The 19,329-nt window shown below is 39.5% G+C and overlaps 1 pseudogene across 1 annotated transcript; it reads right to left on the bottom strand.

Annotated features, from left to right (window-relative positions):
* Nucleotides 1-18,348: 18,348 nt before the first annotated feature.
* On the bottom strand, nucleotides 18,349-18,844 carry Mrpl30-ps2 (mitochondrial ribosomal protein L30, pseudogene 2; annotated as a pseudogene). The gene has a single exon (XR_015635881.1). The product of XR_015635881.1 is annotated as a mitochondrial ribosomal protein L30, pseudogene 2 (transcript).
* Between the last annotated feature and the right edge of the window lie 485 nt (nucleotides 18,845-19,329).

Raw genomic sequence — 19,329 nt, 5'->3', positions numbered from 1 at the left:
AAACACTAGATAAGAGTGAAAAAAGGATAGAGAAGAAAGTAAAGAGATCCCCAATTAAGTTAGGGTTGGAAGGGAGAGACGTTATTATTAGATTATTACTTCCTGCTAATTAAGGGCATCAAGTTCTTTGGGGAAAGTTTGATCTTTGCAGTCAGGATATCTAATTTCTTCTTTCTTCCTTTTTTCTTTCTTTCTTTCTTCCTTTCTTTTTTTCTTTCTTTCTTCCTTCCTTTCTTTCTTTTTTTTGTTTGTGCAAGACTACTTAACAAACTATAGACAACAACAACTGAAAAACAACTAACAAACCACGAACCAACATCTCACCACACCTCTTGGGGCCCTACCATTTGTATGCCATCTGAAAAGTTCCTAGAATTCCAAACATGACACAATTGCAGAAACTATCTTCAACTAGCAAAATCATGGCCCTGCTAGAGCATGAGGAAAATCATAGTCAGCTGCTGTGGATAATCTGAAGCAGCCCCATATTCCCAAACCTGGTATTAAAATGAAAGCATATTCTTATATTTCTTTGTTTTTAAAGAATTCAGATTTCTTAATATATTTAATCTTACTTAAGTCACACATAATACATAATACAGAAATGATGCATATCATGATTTGTTATGAGATGTTTTGATTACAAAAGTATTAAGGTAAAAACAGATACAAAGTTATTTTGTTAGTGGTTGAAAGTTAAAAAATGTTTTTAATTGAAATAGAATTAAATCATTTTCCTCTTGGTCGCAACAATTTTAAAAGTGATAATTCTTTCTTTATACTAGTTAGTTCCCAAGTAAGTGTGATAGAGACGATAAGATTTACTTAATCAACCTTTACAGTAAAGTAGCTGAGCAGTATTAATCTATTTTAATTCTCTAAGCTAATCTGGCTACTTCCCCAAACAAAATTCCTTGAGATACTTGAATTTTAGTATTGATCTGCCCCTCTCTGCTCCATGTCTTTTCCCATGGTCTATGGTGACTCTTTGACCCTCTCCTCTTGGTGATCCTCTCTTTACCCTTCTCTCTTTCCCTTCCCTGACTGGGATCACAAGTCCAGCCTTATTCTCTTTTTTTGCTGAGCCATTGGATGACCAGCTTTTATTGACAAATCAGAGAAGAAATGGAGAGCAATGTTTACACAACACTGAGACAGCAGATACTTAGAATTAGCATTACAATGCCATGTCTGGATTGCAGCCAGATATGGGGAGTGAAAAATCAGCATTTGAATAATACAAGTATTACCTTTACATAGTGCAGAATAACACTATGCCTACAACCCCACCCTTTCATCTCCCCAGTTCCTCCCAAATACCTTTCCTTAAGCTCTTTCTAAGCTTCCTCACTCTCTAATTAATAGCCGCCTTCTTTGAACCAATAAAAGGGCTTGCATTTGGTATATGCTAATTCTCCTTCCAGTCATTCTTTGCCTATAGTTCTTTGTTTAGGATGGGACTCCAGGAAATTTTTCTCCTTTTACATTATGTGCCCATGGATATTACCATCATTCCCATCTTGTTTATGCAGCCAATTCTAGGAAATGCTGTTTCACAACAGACTTCCTGGTACTCTGGCTTGTACAATCTTTCTGCACACTCTTCTTCAACAATGTTCCCTGAACCATCAACTAGAAGCTGTGATGTAGATGTATTTGTTGAGTCTGGACTTCCCATAATATGTTGATCTCTGTGTTGATCCAGCTGTGGTTTTCTGTGATGGTCTTCATTTGCTGTAAAAAGAACTGTCTTTGATGAGGAATGATACCTACTTTGGGGTATAAGAATAATATTTAGAATGTAGTAAAGAATTATTCTGGTCTAGCAATTATTCTGGCAGTCGTAGATTATTTTCTGAGGTCCATTACTTCACTAGCCCCAAGAATCTGGCTAAGTTTATGGTACCAGACATCTTTTCCCTCTTGTTGAGTGGGTCTTAAATCCAATTAGATAGCTCTTGGTTGCCTTTGGTATGTGAACACTACTTATCTTTATGTATACCTAGCTACGTTGGTAATTGTGGTTCATACACATTGCAGCTGAGCAGAACTGTTCAGTTGCTTCCCCCATTTAGTAGCTTGCATGGTATTTTTTTGAACCATGGTACTTAGACCACAAGAACAAGGCTTTCAGGTCAGATCCAGCTCAAATTATCTGAGTCCTCTAAGTGTGTGGTGTCTCCATTATTAGAGGCCTTTCTTCATTGCCTGAGGAGCACTCGAGGGTTATAATTGAAAATCTATGTTGTTATCAATAGCACTGATAATCTATATTGTTTTGGGAATCACTTGGACTACCCCAAGTAACCATTTGAAAAGATTTTGTCCATGCTCTGTACTAGGGTTTTTGTTGGTTTATGGTTCTGATAGGGAACATTGTCATCCTTTGTAGCTTAACTTTTTTTTAATATATATGTATGTATGTATGTATGTATGTGAATATATATGTATGTATGTATATGTGTGTATGTATATATATTGTATATACAACCATATATTTAATGTATATATGAGTATATACCCATTATGTACATATTCTTATATTTATGCATAATTTAAGGTAAATATTAAATAATACAAGTCCTTGAAGCTCTATCAAACATTTTTGGTGCTATTTGTCCCTCGTTTCTCTTTTTCCATCTGTATTGACTTCCCTACCTCCTTCCCAGTTGGAAGCCTCTTCGTTCTGTTATTCCATTTCCTGCTTCATATCACCTGTATATTGTTGTTCCCTTGGCGAGTTTCCCCAACGAGGCTCATTTAACTTACTTTTTTTTTTCTATAGAATATAAGGCAAGGAGAAAGAGAGAATGTTATGCATAGCTGAACACAATGGCTATTGAATGAGATTTATCTAAGCTGTTGGGGTGATGGGGAGGGGCAATTTCATGGCCATTATTCTGAGACATCAAAGAATGGAATGGACAACCTTTTTATTTTTTTTAAATATTAATGGGTTTTCACATCTATTGCTTCAAATTTAAAACGACAGTGATATTTTAGATCTAAAGTACTCTCACATAGTACCTGAACCTTCCACGGTGAGAGCCTTTTGTTCTCCTACATCAGTTAACTCAAACTAAACTCCATCTAATTACTAAACAGCCCCATAAATATCAATGTTTTCCACAGTTGAATTTTAACTTGTGTGTTTTAAAGGGTTCTCTAAGGGAACAGAGAGAATATTAGACTGCCTAATAATTAGATGTCCTCCAGGTAGCCCAACAATTGCTGTCTCATATCATAAAGGCTGAGAATACAGTAGTTGTTCAGACTATGAGTCTGATGTTTTAGCAGTCCCAATTTGGCACGGAGTCCTGGAGAATTTCTGATCTTTCATCTATGCTGGAATCCTGCAGAAGCTGGATGTAATAATGGCAGCAAAAGAATTGGGGAACTTGCCAGCAAGACTGAGGACGAACAGGTGAAAAGAAACATTTTTCTTCCTCCATGTCTTTTTATGTGGGCTGCAATCAGAAAGTATGGCCCAGATTTAGGATGGGTTTTCCTGCTTCAAATAATCCGGTTAAGAAAATCCCTCAAGGAATGCCCAACTTGTGTTTTAATTGATTCTGGATGTAGGTAATTGACAGACAAGATTAGCCATCACAGTTTGTATTACATCTCCATCAAGGATTATACATTATCGAGTATTCTCATTCTACACATAAGATGAAGATGTACTTGTACAGGATGCATTCAATGTCAAGGCAGAGGAAAAGCAAACAATGGCAAGGCATGATGGATTCAAATGCTCTGAGTCAGTGGTACACATTCTTCTTATTTGTATGTTATTACTCAAAACATGTTATAAGCAAGATTAAGTCAATATACTAAAGATATAATCCTTCCATAAGAGAAAGAAAAGAATATGCTTTAAATAAAATAAATGTAATAGAGTCTCCATACTCCACCCTCTTGCACACAAAATAGGAATAATATGAATTAAATAAATAATATCATCAAGACATTCAGATACTAAATTAATATTTACTCTGATTTTAGTAATAGAAAATCCAAGTTTCCTCTCATGTTATATCAGATAGGCTCCCAACAAATGAGAATTTCCTCTTATCATATCTGCTTAGTGCATCTGGATATAAACACTGAGCATTGGCTTCCTGTCATGCTATCGGTAGGTTTACTGATATAGATTACGATACTACAAAACATGTAGATAGTGATTTAAACCCAATTTTGAGACTCTCAGAAGCTTAAATCACAAGCAACGGGAGAAGAATTCATGTTAGAAATAGAGCTCTCCAGCTGTGACAGTTTAGTGGGATCGCTGTTGGCATCTACAGGATAGAAAGCTAAACAAACAAACAAATAAATATATAAAATTAGTTTGTGAGAGCTGATATTCTCTTTGGGAAGTTGCTATTCCATGTCACTATGGCAAGTAAGCTACTTCACTGTCTGCTTTCTTGAAAGTTTAACCAGTCGATCTCCTTTCTGTGCATAATATAATGTAATATGCATCTACTTTATGTGGGTGTTATAACCTGTAGAAAACAGTTCCCAAGGGCTTCCAACATTAAGGACACTCATTGAAATGGAAACTGATGTGGCTAGGGATGTATAGTGTTGTACATAAGCCTATTTTCAAGAACTCTGAAGGCTCCAGAACTTTATCATAAGTTTCCAAGCTAGTTTGATAACAGTCTTGTCAATGCTGGTAGTTCTACTGGACTCCTGGCTTAGACAGGTTGGACTAGTAATATCAGTGTCAGGGAGGATATGGGCAGTTTTATACTGTGCCTTCTGGTCCCAAGTTCCACATGGTTATATGATGAAGGATAAAAACCCCTAAAACATCCTGTGATCTGTGATAGGAAAGGGGCTCTGTGGTCAGGCTCTTAAAATCTTTTAAATAGGCAATAAGCATGCCTAGTCTTTGCTCCATGTAGAAAATGTACTCATCATATCTGCTGGGAAGAATTATTCCTCTTTGCTCTGGATGGAAGTACTATCCCCATCTTCAAAGACAGATCTCGATACAAATACCTTTGAAATGACTGGATGAAAGGCTGTGCTACTTCTCCAAAGACATGTAAAACACGAGACTCCCTAAAGGGCTTTCCAACTGCATCTGATCCAGGGTGCTGCTCTCCCTTGGCTTCTATTATATTTTCCAATTACTATGTCACTGCTAGCCACTCTCATTAAACTGAAAGACATCACTGGTGGGAGCAACAGCATCAATTTATTTCATGTATCACTTAATTAGGACTTCCATCTCTCAGCCCACAAAGAGCAAGAGCAGACCAATCTGCAGAATTGGTCATTTTTTTCCCAGAAAGGAGATCAATTAATGCCATAAACTATGATGATCTCACTTAGACACCCGGGTAATTTCCTTCTTAAATTTCTGTCCTGATACTTTACTTTGTACAATTCTTTAATCCAAGTATAAGATGTACCTGTGATTATAGACATCACTTGTCTTCGAAGGAAAATAATCTGAAGCATTTCCTTCATCTATGCCAAGCCCCTATGTCATGGTCTGTGGATGATCTGAATATGGTCCATAATTGAACTGATAGTATCGATCACTTCAGCTCAGTCAGGATCAAGTTTCTAATTAGATTCCTCCCACTGAGGCAATAACTGTCCACAGGGCAGGTATCAATAATTTCATTTGCATTTTCAGCAGTCTCCCCAAGAGGAGCTTAAAGTTGTCAAATTCTTTCAACATTTTTTCATGGTTACACATGGACTATACAATCCACATGTGCTATCTTAAATGCATGAAAGTCTCTCAGGGTAAGATCTACGTTCACTCAGGAAGAAATTATTTAATCTCCCATCAACTCATCAGAAGAAGATATAGAAGACACTCCAAGAAATAGAGTACTGTTTTAAACTGTTGGTGTTCTAGCAGCAGAACCTATTTGGTGAGGGATAAACGTAGGCCCTCTTTCCATTCTTACATGCATCCTAACCAAAACTAGCCGCTAGACATTTAACTAGGCGCAGCTCTTGATTTGGATGACTTCTCTGAGGAAAAGTGGGTCCCTATCTTTATGTGTACCTATTATTTCCTCTTGGGAAAGGGGTTAGAGTGCAGATATTTAGCAACTAGAAAGGCAGACGAGAAGAGACACCTGGATGTGTGCACAGGTATTCCACATAGGGGTGAGGGGAGCAGACTTCCTTCTTTAGATGGATTTCATGGTCAGTTTAAGGGAAATAAGGACCAAGTCATGGTTACAGAGGGGTTGTGTTAAGATATAGTAGATCAAACAGTCAAGTAAGTTTAAGAGCTTAAGTCATCTTAGGGGAGCAAAATCAGGTACTTTTCCTCTGTGAACAGCATCATCCAGGCAACATTGAAAGAGCTAAGCAATCTAGTCCTTCCTCCTGTACCTCTTCTTGTGTCTGAGTTGTTCCCACATTTGGTGACAGTGTGTAGTTCTACACTACTGAAATTAGAGTGTGTCACCTGCCTGCTTCTGTAATACTAGTAATTGTCTCCTTCTCAAACCTAGACTTCTCAATTCCGGTATGAGGAAAGTGAGAGTACTTTTTACAAAATCTTCAAAAAGCTCTTTGTAGTCTCCAATTTGTTCTGAGCAGATCTGTGGTGGGTGGAGTCCACATCAGTCAACCAAGGGACCATTACTGTGTGATCCGACACTATATTGATCCAATAAGAGAATCATAGCAGCTAAATCAGTGATAAAACAAACAAACAGACAAACAAAAAAACAGGTTTGGAGACCCATTTTAACCCTTGCAAAGGCAGACCAATCCAGACAGCCTAGGTTTGTCACTGGGGAAAATATAGCCTTTATGTCAAATAATGATGAAGAGACAATTCTGAGTTTTCAAAAGAAGTCCATTTAACTTGTTCCTCTGACATTAGAATTTAGAATAATTTAAGAGAAAGCCACAAGGACAGTTGAATGCAGAAGCAAAAGTCTTTTTTATTATATTGTGTGACCCAGGAGAATCATGTGAGAAACATGGATTGAATTTTCAGGAGTATGCTGTAATGTATAGGTAATAATATTGGAGTCTGCAGATGGACAGGAGTGTGAGGATCCACCAAATTTCTTGAAATTAATATTCTGTCAAGTAGTTTTTGTAATAAAAAGAATCTGTCTAAAAGTATACAATCTGGGGGTTGGGGATTTAGCTCAGTGGTAGAGCGCTTGCCTGGCAAACACAAGGCCCTGCGTTCGGTCCCCAGCTCCGAAAAAAAAAAAAGTATACAATCTGGAAGCCCAACCACATGATAAGGGTTACTTTTAAGGGCCACAATTTTAGTCACACCCTTGCTATAAACATGAACTGTGTAACCATCGTATATCCATTGTTGGTGCTATTTCTACAGTTTGTGTGACCAAAGAGCACCTACTGTAATATTCATTTTGAATTGTACCACTGCAGGGCCAAGTAGCTAGTAAGAACTTAAGAGCCAGAAAAAAATATGAAAGAACTCACTAATAGGATTAACTGCCCACCGAAAAGTATACCCGGAGTCATTTGATTGTACATAGTGGGTACCGAGGTTGAAAAGATTCAGAAGCCCATGGGGATTATGGGATTTCATCTTAGTTGTGCCATAAGTGAACTAGGCCTAAGTGATCCAAGGGCACAAATGGGCTGGGAACTCTGCTTCAGGGAGTAGAGGAAAGGATGGATATTCCCTCAAAAACGAAATCTGTTAGATTGATTATAAACATACCAAATAGGAAAGAATTCCAAAATTTATCATATCTTTTTGACATGTGAAGCTTGATGGAGCTTTTGGATTTCTATGGCCATTGAGGCTAAATTGATTCACAACACAATAGGAATATTAGACTGTAACATCACAAACTCAGTACTGACCTGTGTTCAATTTCAACAAGAATCTGACAGTAAGTTATTAACTTTTCCCCCAAAGGGGTAGGTCTGGTGGCCACATCAAAATGGCAGCAAGTCCTAAAGACCTAAAGGGTCAATAGAGAAAACAGCAAGATAATCCTCAGTAAACAGAACTCATGAAGGCACATTATAGGCAGTTTGGTGACACCGAGGGATCAGGGAAAAAAATCCTGTAAATTTGAGTGGCATTTTGAATGGGATTTCCCCCAGTCTCATGCATTTGCATACTAGGTCCCAGGATGGTGGCTGTTTGGGGAGGATTGGAAGATGTGGTCTTGATGGATGAAGCATGGTACTGGGTGGCCTTAGAAACTTCTGAAGTTGTGCACTGTTTGAGTTAGTTGGAGATGTGAGCTCTCAGCTGTCCCTGTTGCTATGCCTTTGTGCCACATTCATGGACTCTAGCCCTCTATAAATGCAAGCCTAATTAAATATCTTCTTCATAAGTTGCCTTTTTATAGTGTTTTATCACAGTAACTGAGACAACCAGTACAAAACATTCCACATTGCATAAATGGTAATAATGATTGACAGGCAAGTTCTCACCGGAAGCAACTCAGAGAAGAAGAAAATGGAATGACACCTTCAAATTGCTGGAAAGTCCTATCTCTCACAAAATGAAAAAATAAAGACACTATTAGGTCGAGAAGAAAGATGACTTATTTCAAGTGTCCTTCATTCCAAGAATTACTCAAGGAAGTTTCTCATTCTGAAGGAAAACACAGAGGGATGATATAACCTGAATTTCCAAAACCAATGAAGATTGTGGAAAATGGAGACCTGAAAAAGATCATAAACTGTTATCCATGTTCTTTCTGGGGTGTGTTGCAATCCAAACTGACCTTAGTGCCATTTAAAAGCAAAACTATTTCTTTTACCCTTTGCTATTGATATCAGAATTGATATAAATGATTGCTGCCTTAGGGGTTAAATATTTTGTTAGCAAAGATACACTAAATTATGATAAAACTTTCTCAGTAGGACACAGGTAAGTCTAGTTAGGCTGTGTTCAAACTTATTTTAATATCAGACCATGCCATTTGTTTTACTGGAAGAAAAATGCTATTGCTGGGTCATATTTTGTACAGAAAAGAAGATAGTCTTCGGCCAAGGCTGTAATCTTTATACTTCAATGTTAAGGTTTCCTTATTTGTGCTATAGTAAATAAATGACCTTGAGGGGAAAAAAGAACAAGGGTAGCCAAGCATAATTACATCTGACAAACTGGACTTCTGTGGTGGTTTGAATGTGAAATGTCCCCTATGGCTTGTGTATTTGAACACTTGGTCTCCAGTTTTTGGCACTGTTTGCAGAAGTTATAAAGTTTGTAGGAAACAGGTGCTTGTTGGTACGGGTAGCCTTGCTCCACCTCTCCATGTGCTTCCTATATATGAATGAAAATTTGATCAGCTAACTTCCCACTCTTACCACTACCTTATGCCTTCCCCATCATGATAGACTCCATCTCTCTGGAACTATAAGCCAAAAAGAACTACTAAAAATGTTTATGTGAATATAATCTTGTTTCTTTTTAAAAACAAATTACATATGTTTAAATCAAAATCTCACAGTGTGTCAGTATGTAGATATGAACACATGAAAGCAGTGCAGAGGGCTGGGGTTTAAGCACCACTAGAATAGTGTCACAAGATTTCAATCACTTACATGAAGTAGCATTTATGCTAAGTACATTACACATACTACAAAGTTCATGGTATGTTCAGTAATCACTAAAGAAAATAAAGCCAGGTGGTTGAATAGAAAGCCATGATAGAATACTGACAGAATTCTGAAAATATATTTGTTACCCCAAAAGTAGAAAGAGAAGGAACAGATTAATGCAAAATAAAAGAGCTAAACAGAAAATAAACGATAGGTTTGTTACATTTGTATTAATATAAAAATGGGCTATAGGTCACTACCAAAATGCTGTCAGATTAGGTTAAAAATATAACTCAATTATTGATGTATCATTCATAAAATATTCACCAGGTACACAATTAATGTGTACATGCATGTTCTAAACTTGAGTCTTAAGTTATCTGAATGTTTCAAGGCAAAAATTGTAGAGACTGAGTAATGAGTTATATTGAAGCTCATTATTACTTTATTCTTACTGTTATTCCTAAGACAGAAATATGGTCCAGGGAAATGAAAATGCAGTCTAAAATATATTTGAAAGGAAGAGGAAACTAGAAATCCACCCCAGGATTGGTACAAGCTATGCACTAGGTACAATATAAAGGTAAGAAATGGTTTTGGACTCATTACAATGACATTTTCAAATGAACATTTCATTGTCCAGCTCCCCTTTTGAGCATTTCAGAGATTGGAATGACTGCCACGAAGGAGACAGATATAGTTCTGTCTATTGCTGTCCTTTCTTTTTCTAATTTGGCAGAAATTATTGGTGAATGAAATACATGAGCAAAGAGCTTTCATCCAGAGCCTTATAGTCTGGGGAATGGAGAAAACCCAAATAGTTTTGAGTTTTTCTCACAGAGATTTTATTTTCTCCTATTTGTTAGCTACATTTTCCCTAGCAGAACTGTCAAAATACCAGGTACCTTTTCTTCTTACTAATCTTACTGATTCTTGCATGTAGCTTTTTATGTCTCAGCCTTTTATGCTGAGAAAAATAAGCTCCAAATGCATAATTTACTAATGATGCAAAGAACCCATGGTGCTTGCCTTTTCAGTACAACATACAGAGATGTGTACATCACTTACTGCAGAGTAAATCCCACCCAAACATTTGACTCCAATGGCATTGACTCAAGACAATGAAGACACCTGCAGTCAAAGCTGCTTTGATTTGCCCATGAAATGACCAGGCTGATTGTTACCCACCCTGGTAATCGGCCTGAAGAGCAGATGAGCTGTGATCACTGGTCTGTCTTTGCACTGGCATCCCGTTGGGATCGCTCCTGAATGCATTCATCTTTTAATGTCAGTGGATTAGATGAACTCATGAGCTCCTATCAGCACAATAAACAGCCTCATATGGGAACATATCTCAGAAGGAAATAGTAAGCGTTTAAATAATTCGCAGCTGCTCTTAGGAGATAAGATATGAGGCACGAACAGACGGCTGGCTGTAGATGGAATAAAAGATACCAATTACACAAACACTATTTTAAGAAGTGAACAATGTACTAGTTTCCATTTGGGTTCAACTGTAGTTACTGAGGCAACGATTCACTGTAGCAAAAACTCCTAAGTTTGTTTAGTGTCCTGACTTCCAGAAATACTTCTTAGTCTTGGATCATATATTGTACTGTGAAGTCGGTTAAGAGTGGAACACGAAAGCAGCTTTTGCTTTCACTCTTCAGCCTTGCTGGAGATCCCTTAGTCACAAGGAGGTTGTATTCAATGGTAACTACAAATATACAAGAAAACAAATTTATATTCAGAAAATGACAGAGAAGAACACTGAGTGAAGCATCCATTTCTTTGGACGCTTCACTGCATCCACTCATTGATTCTGCTTGTTGAGATCTTGAGCTTAGTTTTGATGTGCGGTTAGAACTGAGTCTCATTAAGCCTTGTTTTCTCTTTGCATTCTATTGCTCCCTCATTAACACATGGTGCTGCTCACCCCATCCGTGCTGGACACCAGAATCTTAACTGCCACTTTTCAAGCTGTTGTCCATTCATCTTGCGGTGAAACAAAAAGATCTCTTTATCTGTACGATGTTTGACAGGATGAAGAAAAGACAATAGGAAGTACAGAACAGTTAATTTTCACATGTAATGAACTCCGATGGTTTTGATGTGAATCGACAGTTCCAATAAGTGTGACATTAATACTCTGTAGTGTGACAAGACAAGGGGTTAAAGTTGAGTTCCTCTGGTTTCTTTATTGGGAAATCCTAGGACATCTGTGCCATGACTCCACACCCCCAGGATTTGACTCCCCACTGCACCTTAGCATTTTGGATGGCCTTCAGAAACAGATCTCTGCAGTATCCTGGCTTCAGTCCCATGTTCTCTAATGGGTGCTAACTATCTGTCTTCAGCTTAACAGACTGGCTGTCCGCTGCTACAAGTCCTGCTCCCTCCTTGATGCCTGGGGGAGCTCTGTATGCTGTCAATGTGGCCTCTCTTTGGGGTCCTCTGTGAGATGAAAAAGGGCTTCTCAGAACTTCGGCTGTGGGAAAAATAATATTCTGTTCACCAGCTTCATACCAGCCTTGTGATCTTTCTCAGCTTGGAGGTGCTGTGTGTTGACGTTGTTGCAGACTCCAACTGTCCAGGGGTAGATGAGGGTAATTGGTACATTCTATGTATACTCACAACCAAAAAGTCAGTTACATTAAAGAAAATCCTCTCGCACACATCAACATTTATTAGCAACCATGTCTGCCAAATAATCAGGGTTTTTCAATCAATTGATTATGTGCAAGACTTCTTTCTATTCCTGTTCCAGTATTACCTACACAGTCACTACATGTAGAAGGAAAAGGCCTTGTACATATAGATAAGCACTGGAGAAGTCAGGAAAGTTAAACACTCAGCTCATCTCTTCGAATGAATGATGTGCATAACTGCTCTTCCTGGAATGCCAGGAATGTAGCTTTACAACCTGGTGATCCTTTGTCTTCTTATGAGGCAGGCTCTGCCCTATTGCCCAAATCTCTTTTACTTACCTCAGACCCTTTTCCTTTAAATCTTTAGCATTGTTTTTAGATCATAAAACTCGTGAGTGATGTCTCTTTTGCTCTACAATGGCCTAGGTGATGTCTATGTTATCCTAGGGCAAGGCCGATCAGGCATAATGCTTACCTCAGTCACTCTTTGTAGATCCTTATCTTGAGCATTGTTTGTAAGTTAACAAGAAACCATCTTATGGCTGAAGCCATACGTACTTTGCTAAGTATTTCAATGTAAACATGTCTTTAGCTTTGCTGTACTCACAGGGCTGAGTTAATTGTTATTTGAATACCTTTTTTTGAAATTGTGCTGCACTTAAATATAGCTAAAGTAAAATGACCTGGGACAGACTCTAGAAGTCCTGGCCCAACACTGGTAACAATAAAATTTGGTTGAGCTAAGTTCCTTCTTTACCTCACCCTGATCATTTCCTCTGCCTGCTGTAAAGCCTTCAGGGAAATCACCAGAACCTCAAATAGATGTGGCACCATCCTAGAAGCTATGCATTTGTATACCATAGTTAGAGAACATGTACAAGCAATGTTACAAGCAATGTAACAGAAGCTAAGATAAGCAGTTAGAGTTGGAGGGGGAAGTCAGCACAAGCAGTCATAGATTAACACACACAGAGGCATAGATTAACTAGCTGGAGTATCTTGACCTCAGGTTCCTAGAATAAGAGTTGGGTAATTTTTCACTAAGGAGATTGAATTCTAGCCAAACCTAATATGGCCTCAGCAAGAATATAAGACAGAGAAACCTCTGCACTGCCTTGCTCTGTCATGCAGTAACTAGGTTTGTTCAAATTGTTTTGCATAAGGTTCAGTTCCTTGATGAAAAGCCATTTTATCTTTTGTATCTTCACATTTAAGGGTTCTGATGTTGATTAGAGATAAAAACAGCTGAAGTCTATGGCTTGAAAACCCAGCAAAGGAATTTTAAGTATTTATGAACTGTTCAAATTGTACATTAACACAGTTGTAAAATTTAAAATCAAATATGGGCAATATAATTGATTGAGCAGTGGATGGAATTCTTCCTGCATCGGCTGGGGGATTTCCTTAGTACCACCAGCAGGAAGGAAGCTTTCCTTTCTTCTCATTCTATATTCTGTATTATAAACCTGTTCAAGAAATATGACACTTCACATTTTACGTAAGACCAAACGTTCCCACTCATCCTCTATTATCAGTGTTTTTAACTTAACATGACCTATTTTTATAGGTTTGTGTTCAGAATCTAGATCTCACAAGCTTGCCAAAAGGTGTGATATTCCATAGCCCAAGGATAAATGTATCTTGCAAAATTTTCTGGAAGCATATTTCATAGCTTTTGGGTTCTTACGAATTTACAAACCCACAGGCATAGACCAGATATCCTTTCTATGTTATCCCACCCTCTCAGTCACATAGCTCTTTATAATGAACCTGGATGATATCTAGTCCAAAAAAATCTTCGAAAATTATTCATTTTATGCTTTAAATATGACATAGCACAGAGCTATCATTTCTGTGAAGTCCCAGCACATCCATGAGATTGATAAGGGATGCATGCTGGTCACTTTGGGGTGTGAATTCTCGTGACTCAGCTCGGAGATACCTCTGGGGACTGACTTAGGCTGTCATTAATCATTCACTAACTGCACTCAGTGCTAGCAGCCAATTTAAATTGTAAAGAGATGAGCAGATGAAAGAAACTGTTTCAAATCAAAGACCACATCTTAACAGGGTCCCTCTTCTATGAAGGTGGCACTTGTCACAGGGAAGATGCACAATAAAGATTTTGGAGATGTTGGGTGTCCTTCCAGCTAGTGGTTGGTCCTCTCCCTTATCTCCTCAAGTCCTGCCAGGCTGCCAGCGAGTCACAGCCCCATTTTGATTTTTTCTTCCTATTTTAAAAACTGAAAATATGTTTTATATAATATAGTCTGATGATGGTTTTCTCCCCTTATCTTCTCTCCCTGTCTCTTCCCTAATTCCCTATCCATCCAACCCCATGCTTTATTTCTCTTACTCTTTGATCTCTCTCTCTCTCTCTCTCTCTCTCTCTCTCTCTCTCTCTCTCTCTGTTTGGTTTCAAAGGCATAATAACAACGTATGCCATAAAGAAATCCATAGCCTCTTATTTTTGCTAAAATCTGGGATGTTTCCCTGGGATAGAATCTGAAATGGAATTACATAGTTACTTGGTTCCCAGATTCAGCCAACTAACGTGCCAAGTTTAATTTTTACAACTCTTATAATAGGTCCCTCAGTTACTGTTGTTTGACAGACTTCAGCTGCCTGTTTAGTTAAAGCTCTGGAAGTAATTGTGTAAATGGATGACACGAATATGAAATGGTTAAAAGTTTCTTATTGTAGCTATGAGATAGAGAACAGACAGAGACATCTGGATGAAGCAAGACCAGAGAGAGAAAGAAGACTAAACATGATCAGCAGACTAGACGTGGCCAGGGTGATTTGCAAGAGAGGAGAGAATAACAGGGATAGAGAACAAAGAAAGCACAGTGAGGGAGAAACAGGAGCAGTGCAGGGAGAAAGCATAGCAGGGCTATAAGGAAGCCCATCAGTAGGAGGGAGCTTAGGGGGGAGGAGGAGGTGAGAAGGGCTAGTATGCTAGCATGGACTTTGAAATGTGTAACAGGTATTGGTGATACTGAAGGGGGTCTCGAGGAAGCATGTGCTTTGATATGCTGATAGATGGTAGCCATATGCAGCCAGAGGTAAGGGAAGTGACTCCTTCTGGTAGAGGGAAACCAGCTTTACAAGTTCCTGAGGAATGCTGACTTTTGTTTAACTGCCATCAATCCTTCTAGTCCAGGTTGAGCTCACTCTGGATATTTGGACTGTCTTTTTCAGTTTCCTTTGTACCTGATAGGAATAAGCCAATTGGCATCTTTTCCAGGGAGATTCTATTCTAAATGGTTTCGTCAGACAGATTATCACAACACTTTCCAAACTCAATGGGCAGTTGTTGGATGAGGAAGCTTGTGATTAATAAGTCACCCTGAATCTGAGTCACTTTGCAGTTACTGTGCCTACCCATGCCATGTTTGAAAGATCGCATGAGCTAGACTGCTATCTTTGGGCAGGTCCTACTTTTGCTTCATAACCCGAGTTCCCAGAGAACCCAGCAATAATAGATGGTAGCCAAAAAAATGATTTGAAGTGTAACTTGGGTAGGAAGAAGACATCTTAAAGGCTTCTGTGGGCAGAGGAAAGCAGTCAGAGAGGCAGAAGATAAACGACTTAAAGACCTACCTCCTCATCCTCTACTTCCCCAATGAGTCAAGCTTGGATGATCCCCACAGGTTTGAGCTCTGTTTATACTTAGGCGGTTGGGTCTGAAGTAAGGAAGTGCAAATGTGACCGGTGTGGACAGTTACAAATGCACCCAGTCTTCCTTTCAAGAGATAAGTTCTAACCATCCCACCCGGCTTTATAAGGTACACACTGCTAACATTTTCAGGCTTCTCAACTATTTGGAAATGTATGCGGCTTTTCATTTAAAGGTACACTCGGCCACACTGCAGCTGGGCTAACATTCAAGTGATTGAGGAGGAGGGGCGAGCAAACGGCATGGAGTAGGCTCGATTTTCCAGGCCATCATTTAGTGAATCCGAGTGGAGAGTTCTGTGTGGCTTCTCCATCAAGGCTTGGCCATTAAGAGGCGACTTCTGGTAATCTATGCCATAGATTCAAATTGTAGTTCTGCCACACAGAGTATGGCTTCTGATTTCTCTCTGCTTCTGTGTACTCAGCCAGAAAGGGAGGCGTCTAGCCTTGTTGCAAGGCACAGTGTGTAGGAGAGATGTAACCACTGCCCAGATGCTCACCTTAGCCAGCAACACCCTCAAATGCTCGATGCAGTTTCTCACAACTTCCGCATCCCACACGAAGCTGTGCCAAAGCAAAGGCCCCAAAGCCTCTGCTTTCTGTCAAGACTGGGAATTCATGTAATGATACGATATCTCTTTAAAATGAGGGCTTTGGGCTCTATAGACAGGCAGGAAGCCAGCAAACTTCTGGATCGTGGAGGCACCTGGGTGGAGAAGTTCCCTCAGAAGTATCATGTTGCCCTACAGACAACCTGGCGATGATAGCTGGGTTTGTTTTGATTCTTTCTGGATCTAATGACAAAATTTCCTCAAATCTTCTCTTGATGTTTTTGAGAACACTCTTCTAGAGAGTTCTAGGTTGCACAATAGTCTTACTTCCTAATGCTCAGCTATTTCCTGATACCTGTTAGAACATAGCTTGTGTGTCACAGCATAATGCTAAGCTGTTCGTGTTAAGAGGGATCAGACTCTTCTATTAAATTAATGAGGAAACAGCCTTCCGTCTGCAGCTTGATTAACTATTCAGTTTTCGTCCTCCCCATTTTCCTTTTAGAATACAGGCTGCGGGAACTAAGTTTCCTTTCTTTGAGCCGAAGCAGATTTTTTATGTTCACTTAGCCACTAGGTGGCATTTTTATGTCAAGAAAACCCCATTTACTGTAAGGAAATGACCTGGAGGTAATAAGCCGTGAAATGCCCTCAGAACGCGCTAAAAGATTCTGAAGTTATGAGCGAACCGTAGACTAATGTGGAGGCAGCGTTTCTCCCATCCCCCTCACCCCCCGGGTTTACCTGAGGAGGCTGTTTAGGAGCAAGATCCATTTACTACAGAAATCATCACGAAGACGGTGAATCACAGTGACAGTTTTATTTAGTTCCCGTTCTAATTGGGACCGACCTGGAGGAAGAAGGTGCAGGCAAAACCATGATATCAAAGCTCACTGGAGAATTAGAGATTAATTTTAAGGGAACCAGTACTTCTGCAACTTCGCTGCTTGTCTGGTGCAGAGGTGGAGGACAGAGCTTTAGATCTGAGACAGAACAAAGATACAAAAAGTATCAGGATCAAGAGGGTTTTTTTTCTTCCTTTTGTAAAAACCATTTTGTTAGCAATATTCCCTCTAGAGAACAGTGCCCAGGCATAATTATATATGTACAGAAAGCACATTAGTTATCAGTTATTGTGTTTGCTCATTAAACTATTAATATAGCTCTTACATTTCTACAATTTCAGTAGGAAGAACGCAAGCAGATAGATACATGTGAGTCCATGAATGTATGTGTATCTGTCTGTGTGTGCGTGTGTGCATGCATGTACTTGTGTGCACATGTATGTGTGTGAGCATGGGACATGCATACATGGGTGCATATATATGCATGTGTATGAGAATTGCATGTGTATGCATTGTATGCATGTGTGCACATGTTGGTGTGCCCCTGCATGTGTACACATGTGTAGGTGTGTGTATGAGTGAGTATGTATGTATGTATATGCATGTATGTGCACATGTATAAGTGTGCATGTGTGTTTACGTGTAGTTGTGTGTGTGTGTGTGTGTGTGTGTATGAAAGGAAAGAAAACTGAATCTTTACAGTTGTATTCTAAAAATATCATCAAATGAAATTATTGACTAAATGAAAAACACAAGAAGGCAGACAAAGGTAAGATGTCACATAAAAGCAAAGGGGAGATGTAAGTTGATGTCATTATGCAGGTGAAGGCAGACAAGATAAAACGAGGCCTGCCATTGGACAAGAAGGAAGGGAGGCAGGAACAGAGGTTTTAGAAGGAAGGGAGAAGACTAGAGAGGGGCCCGGAGCGAGGAAGAGGAGCGGGAAGAACATGGCGGCAGATGTTAAGATTCTTCTCTTGCATAGTCGAAGGTTGTTATGACTATTTTTTTTTTTTTTGGACTGGATTAACACACTTTAATGAGAACGGTTTCCTAAGGAAGTGCATCTGTGAGCTGAAGCTGCTTGGCTCAGGACTTTGCTTCCTGTTCCACAGGCTTCAGAAGCCACTGCACCACCAACTCCCCAGTGCTCTTGAGGCACACGCTGGACATGGTCTCTTCTGTGGGAAGTCCGTGTGGCAGCTTCAGGGGCTGGATGCGTATCAAGTGTTTGACCACTTTAAGCTTTGCATTCACCGACGGGATGTCCTTGTGAATTTGAGGGCTGTGTGCCTTCTACAGTCCTAGCATCTTGATCGTACAATTCTCCCAGTATTGACACCTCTTTGTGCTTTTTATTTTTGTAACAATGTGCAGTTTATGGGGGTCCCAACCATATTTTTCATGATCTTCAGGTCTAGGCTGAAATACTTTATCTGAAATTTTTGATCTGAGAAATTTGTGACAAATCCACTCTGTACCAATGAGAGACTCTGCACCTTTCTTCACAGTCTGAAATCTGCCTGGAGGCCTCTGAAATACTGAGTGCAGAACCCCAGCCATAGGTGTGGAACTCCTCTCTTCCTAGGCGGTAAATGCTGTGTCCACTCGGAATGCCTGTTATGACTATTTTTAAGGGATGGGTGTGTACAGGATTTTGTGTTGTCTAGATGGGCAAATTATATCTCATCAATTGGACCAAAGGAGATTGTCGGGTGTGTTCTTTCATGTGGTGACTTAATTGAGTTCAGGAGAGCGTATGAAGGCCAGATGCACTGGAAGACCACGGAATTGGGATGTGTATGCCTGGTGTGGTGGCAACTCGCCAAGAGAGCTGTGAGTGAGGGCAGGGTGGCCTGGCAGCCTGCCATGATGGAGCGGCTCGAGGACTGCCTGGGTCAGAGAGTACTTGGGGGCAGTGTGGAGCCTCTGAGATGAATTAGCCATAGTTCTTTCACTGGAGCCAGAATTAGCGAGAGAGTGACTGCCAGGACTGCTTCAGGAGTCATCCTTAAGAATGGCTACTTCAGGGGTTGAGGATTTAGCTCAGTGGTAGAGCGCTTGCCTAGC

This window comes from Rattus norvegicus, chromosome 13 (assembly GCF_021556685.1).
Source record: "Rattus norvegicus strain SHRSP/BbbUtx chromosome 13, alternate assembly SHRSP_T2T, whole genome shotgun sequence".
Lineage (NCBI taxonomy): Eukaryota > Metazoa > Chordata > Mammalia > Rodentia > Muridae > Rattus > Rattus norvegicus.
Note: the sequence above shows the minus strand (reverse complement) of the source record. Positions and strands in the feature narration are given on the sequence as shown.